This window comes from Bos mutus, chromosome 20, assembly GCF_027580195.1.
Source record: "Bos mutus isolate GX-2022 chromosome 20, NWIPB_WYAK_1.1, whole genome shotgun sequence".
Lineage (NCBI taxonomy): Eukaryota > Metazoa > Chordata > Mammalia > Artiodactyla > Bovidae > Bos > Bos mutus.
This window is the reverse complement of record NC_091636.1, coordinates 5059822-5075816: the sequence shown is the minus strand read 5'-3', so window position 1 is coordinate 5075816 and position 15995 is coordinate 5059822. Positions and strand designations below refer to the sequence as shown.

Below are 15995 nucleotides of genomic sequence, written 5' to 3'. Positions count from 1 at the left end.
TGGGGATTTATATTTATATAAATCCCATTTATATGGGACTGTGACTTACCTGAGCCTTCGCACCTGGACCATTTTGACCAAACTGGGTCTGTCCCATATGCTGTATGTCTTGCTCTCGTGTTTTCTCTCACATATATTATGTTCCAATTTATGTATTTGTTAGGTTTCCTTGTTTTGTGTGTCTTCACCTGCTTAAAAGTACTGACAGCCATGAGGACCAGAAGCGCTGGTCTGCTCTTCACCATAGTTCCCTGGGTCTAGTATATAACTTGGCATTAATACAATGCCTGGTATATGGTAGGTGCTTAACAAACATGTGTTGAATGAATGACTGAACGAATGGGGCTGGGTTACACGTCTCTTAGCTCCTTTCAACAGAAGAGCCTCAGGCTCCGTTCCACCAGAGGGTCTTTGGCTGCCTGACCCCAGCAGGCAGCCCTTTGTGAATCGGCTGGCGATGCCCACACAGCGTTGGGACCCCAGATCCAACATTCAGGGTGGCTGCAGGTCCTCTGTTTGTGCAGCTGGGACCAAGGGAGACTGATCATGGGGGTGATCTCAGGCTGCAGGCCTGGACAACAGGCCCACCCTGGAGCTTACCTGACACCTGCCTCAGTCAGGACCCAGCTGGGGAAGGGCGTCTCCAATTCCGGCAGAACTGCCTGCACCCCTGGGAGTCAGCACCAGCGTGTGCGCCCCACACAGAGAACAGCAGGAGAGGCTGGTGACAGGTGGGAGGGCATATCCACTCCCCCTCAACCGGGCCCAGGGGTGACCCCAAGTTCGGGGAGACGCCCTTGGAGAAAGCAGGCCATGCATAATAATGATGGGACTATACCTCGATTCTGAATGATCTGTCCTTCAATGCACTTACAGCAGGTGCAGGGCAAAGCGGGGCCGGAGGCACTGGCAGAAGCACCCCGCTCCTACCACATGCTGGACTCTGGGCCCAACCCCAGTCCTCCAGGCTGCCTTCCTATGAAATAGGCTCTCTCGTGGCTTCCCAGAACGCATCTGCTCCTTCCCGCCGCAGTCCTGGTGCTCCATCAGCCTCAGCCACAAGCGCCCCCTAACCAGTCTTGTCCCACCTCCATCAGCCCCAGCCACAAGCACCCCCTAACCAGTCCTGGCCCACCTCCAAGCCTCCAAACTACTGCTTCCTTCCCAGGTTGCCCTTCCCTCAGGAGGTGGCTGCTCTTTATTGCTATTTAGATCTAGGCTCAAACATTGCCCCCAAGAGAAGCCTTCCCTGATCACCTACTGATCTGGGCCGCAGATGATTCTGACTTTGACGTTGTTTGTTTCTTGCTGGCTTGTGAGCTTCAAGAACTGAGATCAGGGGCCCTTTCACTTGCTCTTTTAGCTCAAACCCCAGCACAAGACGGCGTGTGGAAGGCACTCGATAAATACTTGCGTGAACAGATAAGAGACCGGGAAACAGTCTCTGCGAACAAATGAGATGCTGGGAAAGGCTGAAGGCAGGAGGGGATGACAAAGGACGAGATGGGTGGATGGCATCACCGACTCAATGGACATGAGTTTGAGCAAACTCAGGGAGATAGTGAAGGACAGAGATGCCTGGCGTGCTGCAGTCGATGGGGTCGCAAAGAGTCGGACACAACTGAGCGACTGAACAAGAACAGAGAGGCTGACTGAGTGAATGCACATGCTCAGTTAAAACACAAAGGACCTGCCCAGCTTCCCAAGGTCCCGCCAATGCCAGGCCGGTCCAGTAACAAGACCAGTCCCAGGATCTGTGGATGATGAGGTGGAAGCTCTTGAGAAGAGTCTCCCTATGTCAGGATGGGCTCTGGGTTTATGCCTAGTTATTTTTATTGAACGCTGACTACCCGGCAAGCAGACATGGAGGTCTTTGTTTAATTCACAGCCTCCCTGTGCATGGTCACCATGGTGATTCCCACATCAGGGATAAGCAGACACACTTGAGGATGTTAAGCAACTGGCTCAAGGTCTCTTGGCTATCAAGTCAGAGACCCCACTCAGCCTGGCCCTGGAGGCCCACTGCTCAGACACCTCACTCTCCCGCTTCCCCACACACCCCTACGTCAGTCCCCAAGTCTAGGGAGGGGATGAGGCAGGAACAAGAGCTCTTTGAACGAAGCCATTCCTACAAACATCCACCAGGACCTTGCTCTGTGTGAGTCCCAGGGCCCAGGGCAGAGGACACAGAGCCACCAGGCTGCCCCACCCTCCTGCAGCTGCGGGACACCCATGTCACAGGGAGTCACCCATCACGTGGTCTTCTGGAAAGCTTTTCCTTAATTAAGGGTAATCAAAATTCCTCTGGTTTTTGTGGATTTCTTAAAATTCCTCTAGTGGGGTGGGGAGGGTATGTGGAGTGAGTACTAATGTCTAAATTCAGCGGAGACCCTTGAGGTGGTAGGGGGATGGGAGGGGGGAGTTTGGCCAGACAGTAAGCTGACTGGGTAGGCTGGCCTCCCAGGCCTTGCCCCAGTTTGGAGCCATTTCCGCCCCCAAAGTCCTACTTCCCCCCTCTGCAGCCCCAAGCTCTGTACCTTGGCAGAGGGCCAGAGGGCACCCGCCTAGGGAAAAGTGCCCAGCTCAGCATTCGGTAGCAAGCCTTAGAGTACAGACACCAGCACCTCTGTTGAGACCCTGGAATTTTTTAATTTGAAGCCCCAAGTTCGCTCTCTCTCGCTCTCTCTCACTCCCTCTCATTCATTCATTCATTCCTGGCACGCTGCACACGCTCCCCTCCTCCCACACCCCAGCCCATTGTCATTCTGGTGGCATTTCAGCCTGCTGCAGGCGCGGGGAGGCTCCCTCTTCCACATTTCTCTGTTGAATCCCTGGCAAGGACAAAGCCGGTAGGAGCGAGATTCGCTAACTAGCTTTTCAGTTTCATGGCCGGAGGTTGTCAGGACAGTGCAGAGGAAACTGCCAACGATCCCGAGCGCGGCCCATGAATCTGGGGCAGAGCAGGCGAGAACAAGGGAGCGCTTGAGCTGGGGTGGGGTGCCGGCAGCCACTTGGATGAGAAAGTTCTCTTCTTCCAAATTTCTTTGATTCAGATTCTGTGCTAATTAAAAAAAAAAAATCGATTCAGCAGTTTTCAGCCTTCCTCAATAAAGTGTTTAGAGGGCTAAGAAAGAAAAAACAGAAACAGTGCTCTGGAGATCCTTCTCTATGGGGGGATGAGGACCAGTCGGTCACAGGTTGCTAGGAAGTGGGGGTTGTTAATTTGAGGAAGAGTTGTCATATTCCCGTGTTCTCTGCATTCTTGGATGATAGCACACATGTATGTCCAGATGAAGGCACGCTGTCAAAATGAAAAGATCTGCATCCCAACCTCAAGCTCAGCCACAGAGCTGCTGAGTGGCCGTGGGCTGGAGGCTCTCCCTCTCTCTCTGGACTCTCAAAATGGAGAGGATTGAATAGAACAAGGCCTAATATCCTTTCTCACCTCTGTGCTTCTCTGCCTTTACCAAGCCCACCAGGAATCTTTTCATCCCCTCCAGTCTGAGGTCTCTGGTCTCCTGAGCAGAATCTCAGATGGGTCTGAATCTTAAGGACTGGTCTGTGACCTCCCGAGAGGTGAGTGACAGAACGGTGGCATCAGGAAGAATGGGTTTCATTTAACCTGTCGTGCCATCCAAGACTCCCCAGCTGGATATATTTGGGCAAGTTAACACAGAAGAATAACGTTGTGAACTTGCACTGGGGTTTTGTTTTATGGTTCCCAGAACTTCCTCAAATATATTGTCTTTCAAATACATGCCTCACAACTACCCTATAAGTGAGGTCCTATCATTTGCCCTTTTACAGATAAGAAAAGTGAGGTTCACATGCCCAAAAGGCTGACCAAGTCTAACCAGAGCTCCTAGCCAGCACTTTGGTTTGCTCTGGCCTAAGACAGACAAAAGTTGCTCCCAGAGAAGCAATTTGTGCAAGGGAGAAAAGTCAGGCACATTTTGCCAGATCCTTCCTTCCAGGTCCTGGCTCCTGTGCCACCCCACACTGCCCTCTATTTGGTTGTATCCGTCCAGGGCTCTTAGTTGCAAGCAACATAAATGAAGTATGGGTGATTTAAACTGAAAGCAAATTTATTAAAAGGATGCTGAGCAGCTCACAGATGAGACAGGAAGGGTGGAGAACGAGGCTTAGAAGGTAGGCAGGAATAAAGGGAAGTCACACAGCCAGAATCACAGCTCAAACTCTTGCAACAAAACCAGCCCAGCAACGTCACCACTGCAGCTGCTACACAGAGTCTGTGGCGCCACCACCGGTGCTGTCTCTGCTAACCTTGGCCACGTGTCTGCACCTGAGCTGCAAGGGGAGCCGGGAAAGTGTGTACTGGGCACTTCCACCTTCTATAGGAAGGCTCTGCTGCCCAACAAATCTTAGAGGGTGGAGGTTACCCCCAAAATAGGAAGGGTATTGAAATGCCAAGTGACCAAGCAGATGGTAAGTGTGCAGGTAAAGTCAGGTCAGGCCAGGTAACAACAAAAAAATCCTAAATCTGAATGACTTTAAAACACCAAAGACTTATTTCTTGATCACTCTACTGCTCCATCAAGGGTCAGCTGAGGGCTCTGCTCTAGGTCACCCAGAGCCCAGGCTAATGGAGCATCTACCATCATTGCCAGAGAGAGAGATCTGGAGCAGTTATTACAGAGTTTAGTCCAGAAGTGACATCACTCTACTCCTGGCTCATTGGCTGGAACTAGTCACATGGTCCTGCCTTGGGGCCAACATGTACAATACTGCCTTGGGCCTAGAAGGCAGAGAGCTGAGAATACCTGGTGATGTCCACAGCCCACTAAATGGAACCTGCCAATCAGAGCCTTCCTCGGGAGGGAATAGAAGAAAATGGCACTGGAATGGAGGCAGGAGACCTGGGTTTCATTTTGGGTTGAGCCACTGGGACCTGTACATTTCTCTAGCACCCCTAAAAATGGAGAAAACCCCCACTTTGAAGTGTGATCCCAGGAAGCAGTCCACTCAAATATTAGCAGCATGTGGCAGCAGCAAATGCTCAGCACACAGCCCACCAATGAAGTCCTGAACAGGCTTGGAGAAGCCAGTGCCAGGAGCGGACCCAGGCTCCTGGAGCTTAGGCAGGAAGGCAATGTTGTCCTCACCCACCGGCTCTTCAGCGGCTGCACTGTCTCCCCAGAAAGAAAAGCACTTCTCGGTAGCCCCAGGATCCCTCTGGAAATAAACCCTCTGTGAACAACAAGAGCTGAGATTTCTGGTGTGTTCACAGGCCTCTTGGGCCCCATTCTGTTTCAGCTGCAGAGAGGTGCCTGCCAGACTGAGCCCCAGGAAAGCAGGGAGTGGGGCACTGTGAGCAGCGTCTGCTGACTCCTGAGCGGCCTTGCACCCCAGCCCTTCCTAAAGCTGCAAAGCTGACACTTCCAAAGGAGTGAGAGCAACTATTGGGACCATTGTGCCCCGTGATCCACAGACTAAACATTTAAGCTTCTTTCAAGATCCAGTCCTGGAAAAAGTGCAGGTGGAACTTCTGAGACAAGTGGGTTTCATGGACACAGCAGAAACCACTAGTTCCTCCCAACACACACTTGCCGCTTCTTCCTTAAGAATACGTACAGCAGTTTTTAACCAGGGGTTGTACCAGAGGTCCAGCTACACTTCCCAACCTGCTCCACAGCGCTCTAGGGCCTGGTGACTTAAGCAGCCCACCTGGGTCAGAGCTTTCACGATGGCAGAGGAGCCTGGGAGGCTAAAGGTCATGGAGCTGCCCTGTCGGTCTTCCTCCAGACTTTTCCATGAGACAGATGAATTTCTGTTATTTTGTGGTTTATAATTACTATTGATAAAAGCAAAATTCAACTGTGCAAAGCTATTGTAGAGGCAGAAAAGTAACTGTTAATCACTCCTGTCTTTGAAGGAGCATGGGGCTTGTTAAAAGTGTGACCTCATGTTCGGATGGCCTCTTTCATGGGCCTGGAACTGGGTTTGGAAGAGAGGGCTTGAGAGGCATCATCTGTGGGGCAACCTGTCAGGCAGGAGTATCCGGCATTTCACAGGCAAACCACGAGGCACGGAGTGAAGATGAGATGGAGCGAGTAAGGGAAGAGAGAAGGTGATGAGCTGGGACAGAGGCTGGTGTGCCCATGGGGAGAAACAGCTGACCATGAATCCCTCAGGACATATAAAGTCATCTAAGAATCTAAGTCGTCTAAGGAATCAAGGTGCTGCATTTCACAAGAAAATCCATAAACTAAAATGAACACAGTAGAGGCTGGAGCTCTGATGCAGCGGTGACCATGGAGAGGTTGCAGAAATTGTGTCGTGGGGTCAGGCTTGGCCTTCTGCAGGGTCTAGGATAGTGGTGGTGGGCAGAGGGCGGGGTGGGCAGTGACAAGGAAGGAATGAGCAGTCTGAGCCAGATCTCAAGGGGCAGGGACGCCCTAGCCAGCATCCACCACGTGAGATACTTCTTGCCGCTTCCTCATCCGTCTCCCTGCCCCAAGTCTCACCAGGTCCAATCATACCCCATGTTGCCCCAGAGAAATCTTTGTCAATTTTCCATCTGGTACTCCTTCTGTCCTATTTAAAGCCCACTGTTTCCACTCCAAGGTCAAATTTAATTCCTGAAATGGTAGCATTTGAGCTCCCAGCTTATTTCATCCACCTCATCTCCTGCTGGTCCCCACTCTACCCCAAATACATGCTCTGCAACCCCACGGGACTGGCATCCCTCTGCAGAATACATCCAATGCTCTTCAAGATCCTGGGCCTCTGCTCAAGCTAGAACCTTCTGCCTGGGGCTCTGATCCTCTCTCCTCTCTATGTACTTATCCAGGAAAGGTCCTTTAGTTGCAACATACATGAACTCTGGCTGGTTTAATCAGTAAAGTTATGCAGTAAAGAATATGGGGTGGGGCTTCCCTGATGGCTCAGTGGTAAAGACTATGCCTGCCGATGCAGGAGACAAGGGGTTTCAATTCCTGATCCGGGAAGATCCCACACGCCACAGGGCAACTGAGTCTGTGTGCCACAACTATAGAGCCTGTGCTCTAGAGCCCAGGATCCACGAGTACTGAAGCCCGTGTGCCCTGGAGCCTGTGCTCAGCAGCAAGAGAAGCCATGCGAAGAGAAGCCCACACACCACAGTAGAGAGTAGCCCCTGCTGGCCACAACTAGAGAAAGTCCTGCACAACGAAGACTCAGCACAGCACCCCCCACCCCCCAAAAAAAGGAATACGAATGGCTCCTGGAATCCCTGGGAGGGCCAGAGATCCAAGCCTCGAGATGATGTGGACAGGAGTCGCCCCTAAAATCACAGCACTGGACATTCCACGGAGATGCCACCGCCCCAGTGCTGGGTCGGAACAGCATCAGGTGCCTCTGACATGGACTGTACAGATACTGGACACCCCTGTGGGGCCCCCACCACGGCCCTCTGAAAGCAGGACACCACCTTCTGGCAGGGAACATGCTTTCTTCACCTGCCACCTGCTGCACCAAGCACCACAGTGGCCTCTGATAGCTGGAGTGGAAACCATACGCTTAGGAAGTGGGGAAATAAGTCTCTGGGCTGCCAGGTAGAAGAGGTCTCCCCACCCAACAGAGACTCACAGGCGGGGTGGCCCAAATGAACGAACGTGTTCAAAGGCACTTCCATAAAGAAGGGCAACACCCACCACACTCATGAGGACTCTGCTTGAATGTCACCTCTTGTGGGACATCCCCACGGCTGACTTGAGCAGTTACCTGCACCCCTCTGTACCCTTGGTACCCACTTCCATTCTCAGGAACCACTATTGATGACCTCCCTCAAGGTATGAACGTGCTTCTCTTTACAGACAAGAGATGCAAGAGCCAGAGGGGAGATGTCAAGGATATTTTCAAGGGCACCATCAACCAAAGGTAATCACTTAGGTATAAGTGGCCAGCTGGAAACAAGGGTGAGAGTTGGGAGTAGAGGTTGAGGTGGGGAGGTTGACAAAGAGAAGCTAAAAAACCAACATGCCAAAAAATAATCGCCCTTTTGGGCTTGTTGATGGGGGTCGGAATTTTCTACCCAAACAGGCAAACGTTCCTGATCTGGACCCATTGTCAGAATCTCTTAGGAAACTTGTTATAAATGCAAATGGCCATGACCCACCTCTTGGGAATGATTCTGTAGATCTGAGGGACGGCTGGGCATCTGTATTTTTAATGAGGTCCTCAGGGAATTTTGATGAACACCAAAGTTGAAGAAAGACAAACCAAAGACATCTATAAAGGTATACGTAGTGAACTAGGTGGATTTATAGTCATTCCTAGACATGATCTGAAGGGATGGGGCCCAGGAGAAGGAAGCTGATTCATTCACGCTTTTAGCCAATCATTTGTTTGTTAGTTTCTATGTTCAGTCATTCCACAATACTGGATTTAGCGGAGCAACGTGGTCAGGTTTGTATCAGTCAGGATGGGCTAGATTATGCTGCAGTAAAAAACAACTCCACAATCTCAGTGGCTCAAAACAACCAAGGTTTACTTTTCAATCCTGCTGGTCCATTAGGGGCCAACTGGAGCCCCTACTCCACGACCTCTCATTTGGGCCCAGGATGATAGATCAGCCACTATCTCAAATTGTGCTGGTTATCATGACAGGTGAAAGGAGAATTCTTGGAGGGTCTCATGTTAGTACTTAAATATCCCAGCCCAGAAGGGACATGAATCCCTTCTGCTTACAGCTCACTGGCCAGAACCAGTTACATGGCCCCCAACTAACCCTTTGGTTCAGGACTGCTGCACCTCCATACTACAGCAGGACGGGGCAGAGGCTCTATCAGCAAGACAAAGCCTTCCCAGACACCCTCAGCTTCTATCTCCTCGGTCAGAACTGACACCTATGGTCACCCTTAGCAACCCAAGGAATCTGGGGCAGACACTTTAACAGGGCACACTGAAGCCCAAGAGAAAACTGGGTTTGGATGATAAGACAGGGAATGGATACTGGGTACGCAACTAGAAGCAAATGAATCAACAGGGGAGTCACTGGAGAATGACAGGTAGCATTGTCTGTGTGAAAACAGAAGACAGACAGAATGGATCCAGATCCCAACAGCAGTAGCGTGGACGGCCCAACTGTGAGCCTGGCTTCCCTGAGGCCATCAGTGTAGGGGCTGGCTAAGAGGCTCTCAATCAATCAATCTCAATCAAAAGATCAAAACTAGCAAGTAGCAAGTATAATTCAAAATACATATTGGGACTTCCCGGAAGTCCAGTTGCTAAGACTCCACCCTCCGAACCACGGGGCCAAGGTTCAACTCCTGACCAGGGAACTAGATTCCACATGTTGAGACTAAAAGATCCCGTCTGCTACAGTGAGGGCTTGGAGTGGCCAAATAAAAACAAATACTTAAAAAAAAATTATAAAATAAACACATATTAATCAAGATTTCTGCCCCATAACAGACTATAACGGAGTACACTAGGAAGTTGTATCAAGGCCATATTATTAGCTATTAGCTACTGAGTGCCAACTATGTGTCAGGTTCCGCATACATACTGTTTTACAACAACAAATGGCAAGTATTAATATTCTCATTTTACAGATGAGCAAACTGAGGCTCAGACTGGTTCATGGATGGTTCAAGGTCACACACATGATAAGAGAGGTTCCCAATCCAAACTCAACCCAGATTTCAAACTTCCCATTCTTTTCTTACATTATATCAGATCACTTCTTTCACTAAGCAGCCTTTAGTAATAAGAATTTGAAATGACAATGTGCTAAAAACATTGCAGCCTGAAATGTTATCTAAGATGCACATTTGGTGGGAGAGGCAGTGATAGTATTGATCAGTGCTGAGGACACCTGCTTATCAAAGCCTTGTTTTCTGAGTGTGTGTTTGGATCCAGTCGGTCATTAGAGATTCTGGAAAACATCACAAAGAAATAAACAAAAAGCAGCTGAGATCCCTTGGTGCAGATGTAGCCAATATACTACAGACAGCAAATTTCGAGAAACGCCGTATACTGTCAATTAAAAAATGAACATCTGTATGGCCTAAGACTTAGTAAGGCTCTTTGGATGAACATATGGAAGCAAGGAGAAAAAGGGCCACACCATAAACATGAATGAGGACCAACAACCTGTCTAACCCAACTGGGCGTGGTGTCTAAATGCAGCCCCGGACTCTGGAATGCTCCTGAAAGACTGGAAGGATATCAAGGCAACCCACAGATTTCCCTCTAACCTTGGGGCCTGCTCTCAGCTCCAGGCTCCTAGTTCAGTTCAGTCATTCATTATGGAAAGCTCACTGGATTGCACCTGACCCCTCTGTAAACACAGCCAGTATATTGATGATATTCTGCCATTTGGTGGAGGGCAGTTTCAAAAATCTTGGATAGCCTATTCCTATACTTAGAAGAGTTTTGCCAAGAGAACACACTGGTCATAGCAAACACCCTCTTCCAACAACACAGGAGAAGACTCTACACATGGACATCACCAGATGGTCAACACCAAAATCAGACTGATTATATTCTTTGCAACCAAAGATGGAGAAGATCTATACAGTCAGCAAAAACAAGACCCGGAGCTGACTGTGGCTCAGATCATGAACTCCGTATTGCAAAATTCAGACTTAAATTGAAGAAAGTAGGGAAAACCACTAGACCATTCAGGTATGACCTAAATCAAATCCCTTACGATTATACAGTGGAAGTGAGAAATAGATTCAAGGGATTAGACCTGATAGACAGAGTGCCTGAAGAGCTATGGATGGAGGTTCATGACACTGTACAGGAGGCAGTGATCAAAACCATCCCCAAGAAAAAGAAACACAAAAAGGCAAAATGGTTGTCTGAGGAGGCCTTACAAATAGCTGAGAAAAGAACAGAAGCTAAAGGCAAAGGAGAAAAAGAAAGATACCCAACTGAATGCAAGTTCTAAAGAATAGCAAGGAGAGATAAGAAAGGTTTCCTCAGCGATCAGTGCAAAGAAATAGAGGAAAACAATAAAATGGGAAAGACTAGAGATCTCTTCAAGAAAATTAGCGATATCAAGGGAATATTTCATGCAAACATGGGCACAATAAAGGGCAGAAATGGTAGGGACCTAACAGAAGCAGAAGATATTAAGAAGAGGTGGCAAGAATATACAGAAGAACTGTATAAAAAATCTTCACGACCCAGATAATCATGATGGTGTGATCACTGACCTAGAGCCAGACATCCTGGAGTCCAAAGTCAAGTGGACCTTAGGAAGCATCACTATGAACAAAGCTAGTGGAGGTGATGGAATTCCAGTTGAGCTATTTCAAATCCTAAAAGATGATGCTGTGAAAGTGCTACACTCAATATGCCGGCAAATTTGGAAAACTCAGCAGTGGCCACAGGACTGGAAAAGGTCAGTTTTCATTTCAATCCCAAAGAAGGGCAATGCCAAAGAATGTTCAAACTACCGCACAATTGCACTCATCTCACATGCTAGCAAGGTAATGCTCAAAATTCTCCAAGCCAGGCTTCAACAGTACATGAACCATGAACTTCCAGATGTTCAAGCTGGATTTAGAAAAGGCAGAGGAACCAGAGATCAAATTGCCAACATCTGCTGGATCATGGGAAAAGCAAGAGAGTTCAAGAAAAACATCTAGTTCTGCTTCAGTGACTACGCCAAAGCCGCTGACTGTGTGCGTCAGGACAAACTGTGGAGAATTCTTAAAGAGATGGGAATACCAGACCACCTGACCTGCCTCCTAAGAAACGTGTATGTAGGTCAAGAAGGAACAGTTAGAACTGAACGTGGAACAACAGACTGGTTCCAAATTGGGAAAGGAGTACATCAAGCCTGTATATTGTCACCATGCTTATTTAACTTATATGCAGAGTACATTATGAAAAATGCCGGGCTAGATGAAGCACAAGCTGGAATCCAGATTGCCAGGAGAAATATCAATAACCTCAGATATGCAGATGACAGCACACTTATGGCAGAAAGCGAAGAAGAACTAAAAAGCCTCTAGAGAAAGTTAAAGAGGAGAGTGAAAAAGTTGGCTTAAAGCTCAACATTTGGAAAATGAAGATCATGGCATCCAGTCCCATCACTTCATGGCAAATAGATGGGGAAACAGTGGAAACAGTGTCAGACTTTATTTTGGGGCTCCAAAATCACTGCAGATGGTGACTGAAGCCATGAAATCAAAAGACACTTACTCCTTGGAAGAAAAGTTATGACCAACCTAGACAGCATATTCAAAAGCAGAGACATTACTTTGCCAACAAAAGTCCGTCTAGTCAAGGCTATGGTTTTTTCAGTAGTCATGTACCGATGTGAGAGTTGGACCATAAAGAAAGTTGACCGCTGAAGAATTGATGCTTTTGAAGTGTGGTGTTGAAGAAGACTCTTGAGAGTCCCTTGGCCTGCAAGGAGATCAAACCAGTCAATCCTAAAGGAAATCAGTCCTGAATATTCATTGAAGGACTGCTGTTGAAGCTGAAACTCCAACACTTTGGCCACCTGATGCAAAGAAATGACACATCTGAAAAGACTCTGATGCTGGGAAAGATTGAAGGTGGGAGGAGAAGGGGACGACAGGATGAGATGGTTGGATGGCATCACCGACTCAATGGACATGAGTTTAAGCAAGCTCCGGGAGTTGGTAATGGACAGGGAAGTTTGGCGTGCTGCAGTCCATGGGGTTGCAAAGAGTCGGACACGACTGAGCAACTGAACTGAACTGATACTTAGAAGATGGTTAAGAATCCTCCTACAATGCAGGAGACCAGGGTTCAATCCCTGGGTTGGGAAGATCTCCTGGAAAAGGGAATGGCAACCCACTCCAGTATTTTTGCCTGGAGAATTCCATGGATAAAGGAGCCTGGAGGAATACAGTCCATGGGCCACAAAGAGCCAGACACAACTGAGCGACTAACATTACATTACATTATATACTTAGAAGAGCAAATTTCCCATTTACTCATTATTTTTTTTCATTCATCCATATTTACCAAGAGCCTATACGTACAGGCACTATTTAGGTGCTAAGGACACAATGATAAAACAGACAAACCCTTCCTTCATGTAATTTAGAAGTTAGTAGAGGAGACACTGGTTAATTAAATAACTTCCCCACCCAAACGTAAACTTGTGACTGTATTATATTATCAACATTGGCTGGGGACCAGGAATTACGTTAACTAGAATGTCAAACTGAAGCTTCATCCTCACCAGAGCCCTGAGGAACTAAGGCTCTGAGACATGACGCGACTTTCCCAGTCACACCACCCCAAAGCGATGCAGCCAGGATTCCAATCCAGTGTCATCTGATGCAGAAGCCCTCATGCCTGGCTGCTTTTTCATATCTCCCTTGGCAAATTATGGATCTCATTTCCAGTTTCTGCCCTCTCTCTTTTGGACATCCAGGTTTAGCCTTGTAGTCGTTGACATAAAATATTCCAGTCCTTAGTATGTACAATTCACGGGGCTCAGGCAATGTGCTACAGACCAATTGTAACAATGAGAGGCAACGATTATTTTTTCCTAAAGGATATCTGAAAATGAGATCACTACCTGGGCCAAAATTAAAACAATATCTGCGTAGAAATTTCTAAAGATCCTGGATTATTAATACAGCAATGGCGCTCCCTGGTGACAGTCATTGTATATTACATGTCTTTGTATTTTGGGTGTAGTGGAAACTTACTGCAACTCTGGATGAGTAATAAACCAGGAGAAGGGGGTGACAGAGGATGAGATGATTGGATGGCATCACCGACTCAATGGACATGAATTTGAGCAAGTTCCGGGAGATAGTGAAGGACGGGGAAGTCTGGTGTGCTGCAGTCCATGAGGTCACAGAGTCAAATAGGACTTAGCAACTGCACAAGTCTTGATTACTTTCTCTTCATTCCCTTGACCCCACCACAACCCATTTATAGCGATTCCAGACACAAGGTCACAGCTATAAGATTCAACCTGTTTTCACAGTTCAGAATTCTAGCAACTAGGATATGATACAAGGTCCTCATGAGACTGACAAACGATTAAACCATTTGCTGTCAGTCTCCAGGATCACTTATCCGTTTGGTCATGATGGATTAATCCATCATCCCCTGCTTTTTCTGCAAGTGGTGGCTACAAATGACACCCTCCTCCACCCACCCCCAACACAGACTGTCTCTCTGACTTTACCCCATGATTATAGGAAACGGACCAAAATGTACACGTCTACTTTCAGCTAGGTATTGAGCTATGGGCTGGAAACATGGTGATGAACAGCAAGCTGTGGTCCTGGCTCTAAAACTTTAGCTGTGGGAACAGGTGGCCAATTTACCTATAAATTATTCACTTTCAATTATAATAATTGTTACAAGAAAGAGGCTTTGAGAGTCTATAAAAGTGAGATAAAACCAATTAGGTCAGAAGGTCAGAAAAGTTTACCCTGAGGAAAGAGAGTAAGATGTGCCTGTCAAAATGGAGAAGAGGGGGGCCAAACTGATCAGAGAGTTTAGAGAAGAATGAACTTGGGGGCCCAGGCAGCCTGAACCCAGGCCTCTCCTGGGGCTAAAAGTGGGTGATAAGTGTGGGAACAATTAGGAGAAATAGTCATTATGAAATCCCCAGGATGGCTGAAGTATTAAGAGATAATGTTGGTTGTTAACTTAACCTTTGAGGAAGAGTGAACTTGAGTTAAAGGCTGAGTATAAACTATAACACCCCAGTATTCATTTTAAGGGCTAAATGCTTTTACATGGGAAATGTTGGAGTGGAGAGCATCCATAATAGAGAGATCTCTATTATTTCTTTTCTTAGGAGCCAAGGATATTGAAGAATTTATTATTTACATATCCTCCACTGCTTATGGAAGATGAGGAAATAACAATGCCTAGGTTATGCGCAAGAGTTCAGTCAGTAACAGGCAAAAGCTGAAAGGAAGAGAGGATAGTGGTGGCAGTTCCAATGATGAATTGTAGCTACAAAAAAAAATTAGAAAAAAAGCCTTACCTTTGATATCAGCTAGCTCGCAAAATGTAGTACACCTTAGCTTAAACATCGCCAAGATTTGGATTCAGGAGACCTGACTTCAACCCCTCCTCTTGCACCTTTAGCTAGGTGATCAGGGTAACAAACTCTGTGCCTCCATTTCTGGATCTGCAAAATAGTGATAATAACTGCTTTTTAGATTATGAAGTAGTGTATATAAAGTACTTGGTATCATGCCTGTAATATTCCAATTACTCAACATTCACTTATTAGTATTATAGGCTTCCCAGGTGGCTCAGTAGTAAAGAATCCACCTGCCAAAGCAGGGGACACGGGAAATTAGAGTTCTGTTCCCTGAGTGGGGAAGATCCCCTGGAGAAGGAAATAGCAACCCACTCCAGTATTCTTGCCTGGAAAATTCCATGGAGAGAGGAGTCTGACAAGCCACAGTCCATGGGTGTTGCAAAGAGTCACACAGAACTGACCAAGCAAGTCAAAAAAAAAAAAAACTATCCGGAAGGAAATACACACACACACAAAATCAGGGAACTTTTTTACAGCACAATTTTCTGTTATTTTTCAATTTTCTAAAATAAGTATGTATTTCTACTAAAATCAGAAGGGGAAATAAAACCCACAATTTTTGAATTTAAAAAATGTGACTAGTCCACTGCTTCCCACATTTCCCAGATCATATTTGTTGCTCAAGAAGGGCGTGGGAATACATGTAAAAATCACGGATTCCCAGGCCACGACCTAGAAATACTGAATCAGAATCTCTAAGGGACAAACCTGTTAACCTATGCATTCAATCAGCCTAGCAGACGATTCTTAAAATCAGGTACTCTGGGAATGCGCAGATTTAGAGCGAGGGGGCAGTACCGGGTGAGGGCGAGGAAGGCCAGCCCATGCTGCAGCAATCACTAGGGCCTACGCCTACAAGTCCCATCCTGTCCCACAAACTGGAGACGCGAGCCCGGAGCCTGCCGGTAGATGTAGTTTCCGTCCGCCAGATCTCTGCCTATAAGAGAGAGGGAGCTGCCTGCCGGAAGACCTCCCGCCCCAC

At 47.4% G+C, this 15995-nt stretch overlaps 1 long non-coding RNA gene across 1 annotated transcript; it reads right to left on the bottom strand.

Moving 5' to 3' along the window:
• Positions 1-2629: 2629 nt before the first annotated feature.
• LOC138984176 (uncharacterized) lies at positions 2630-15859 on the bottom strand. Its single transcript, XR_011461433.1, has 3 exons — positions 15722-15859; positions 14951-15097; positions 2630-3061 (listed from the first exon to the last, which is right to left on the bottom strand). It is a non-coding gene; the product is annotated as an uncharacterized lncRNA (long non-coding RNA).
• Positions 15860-15995: the final 136 nt, after the last annotated feature.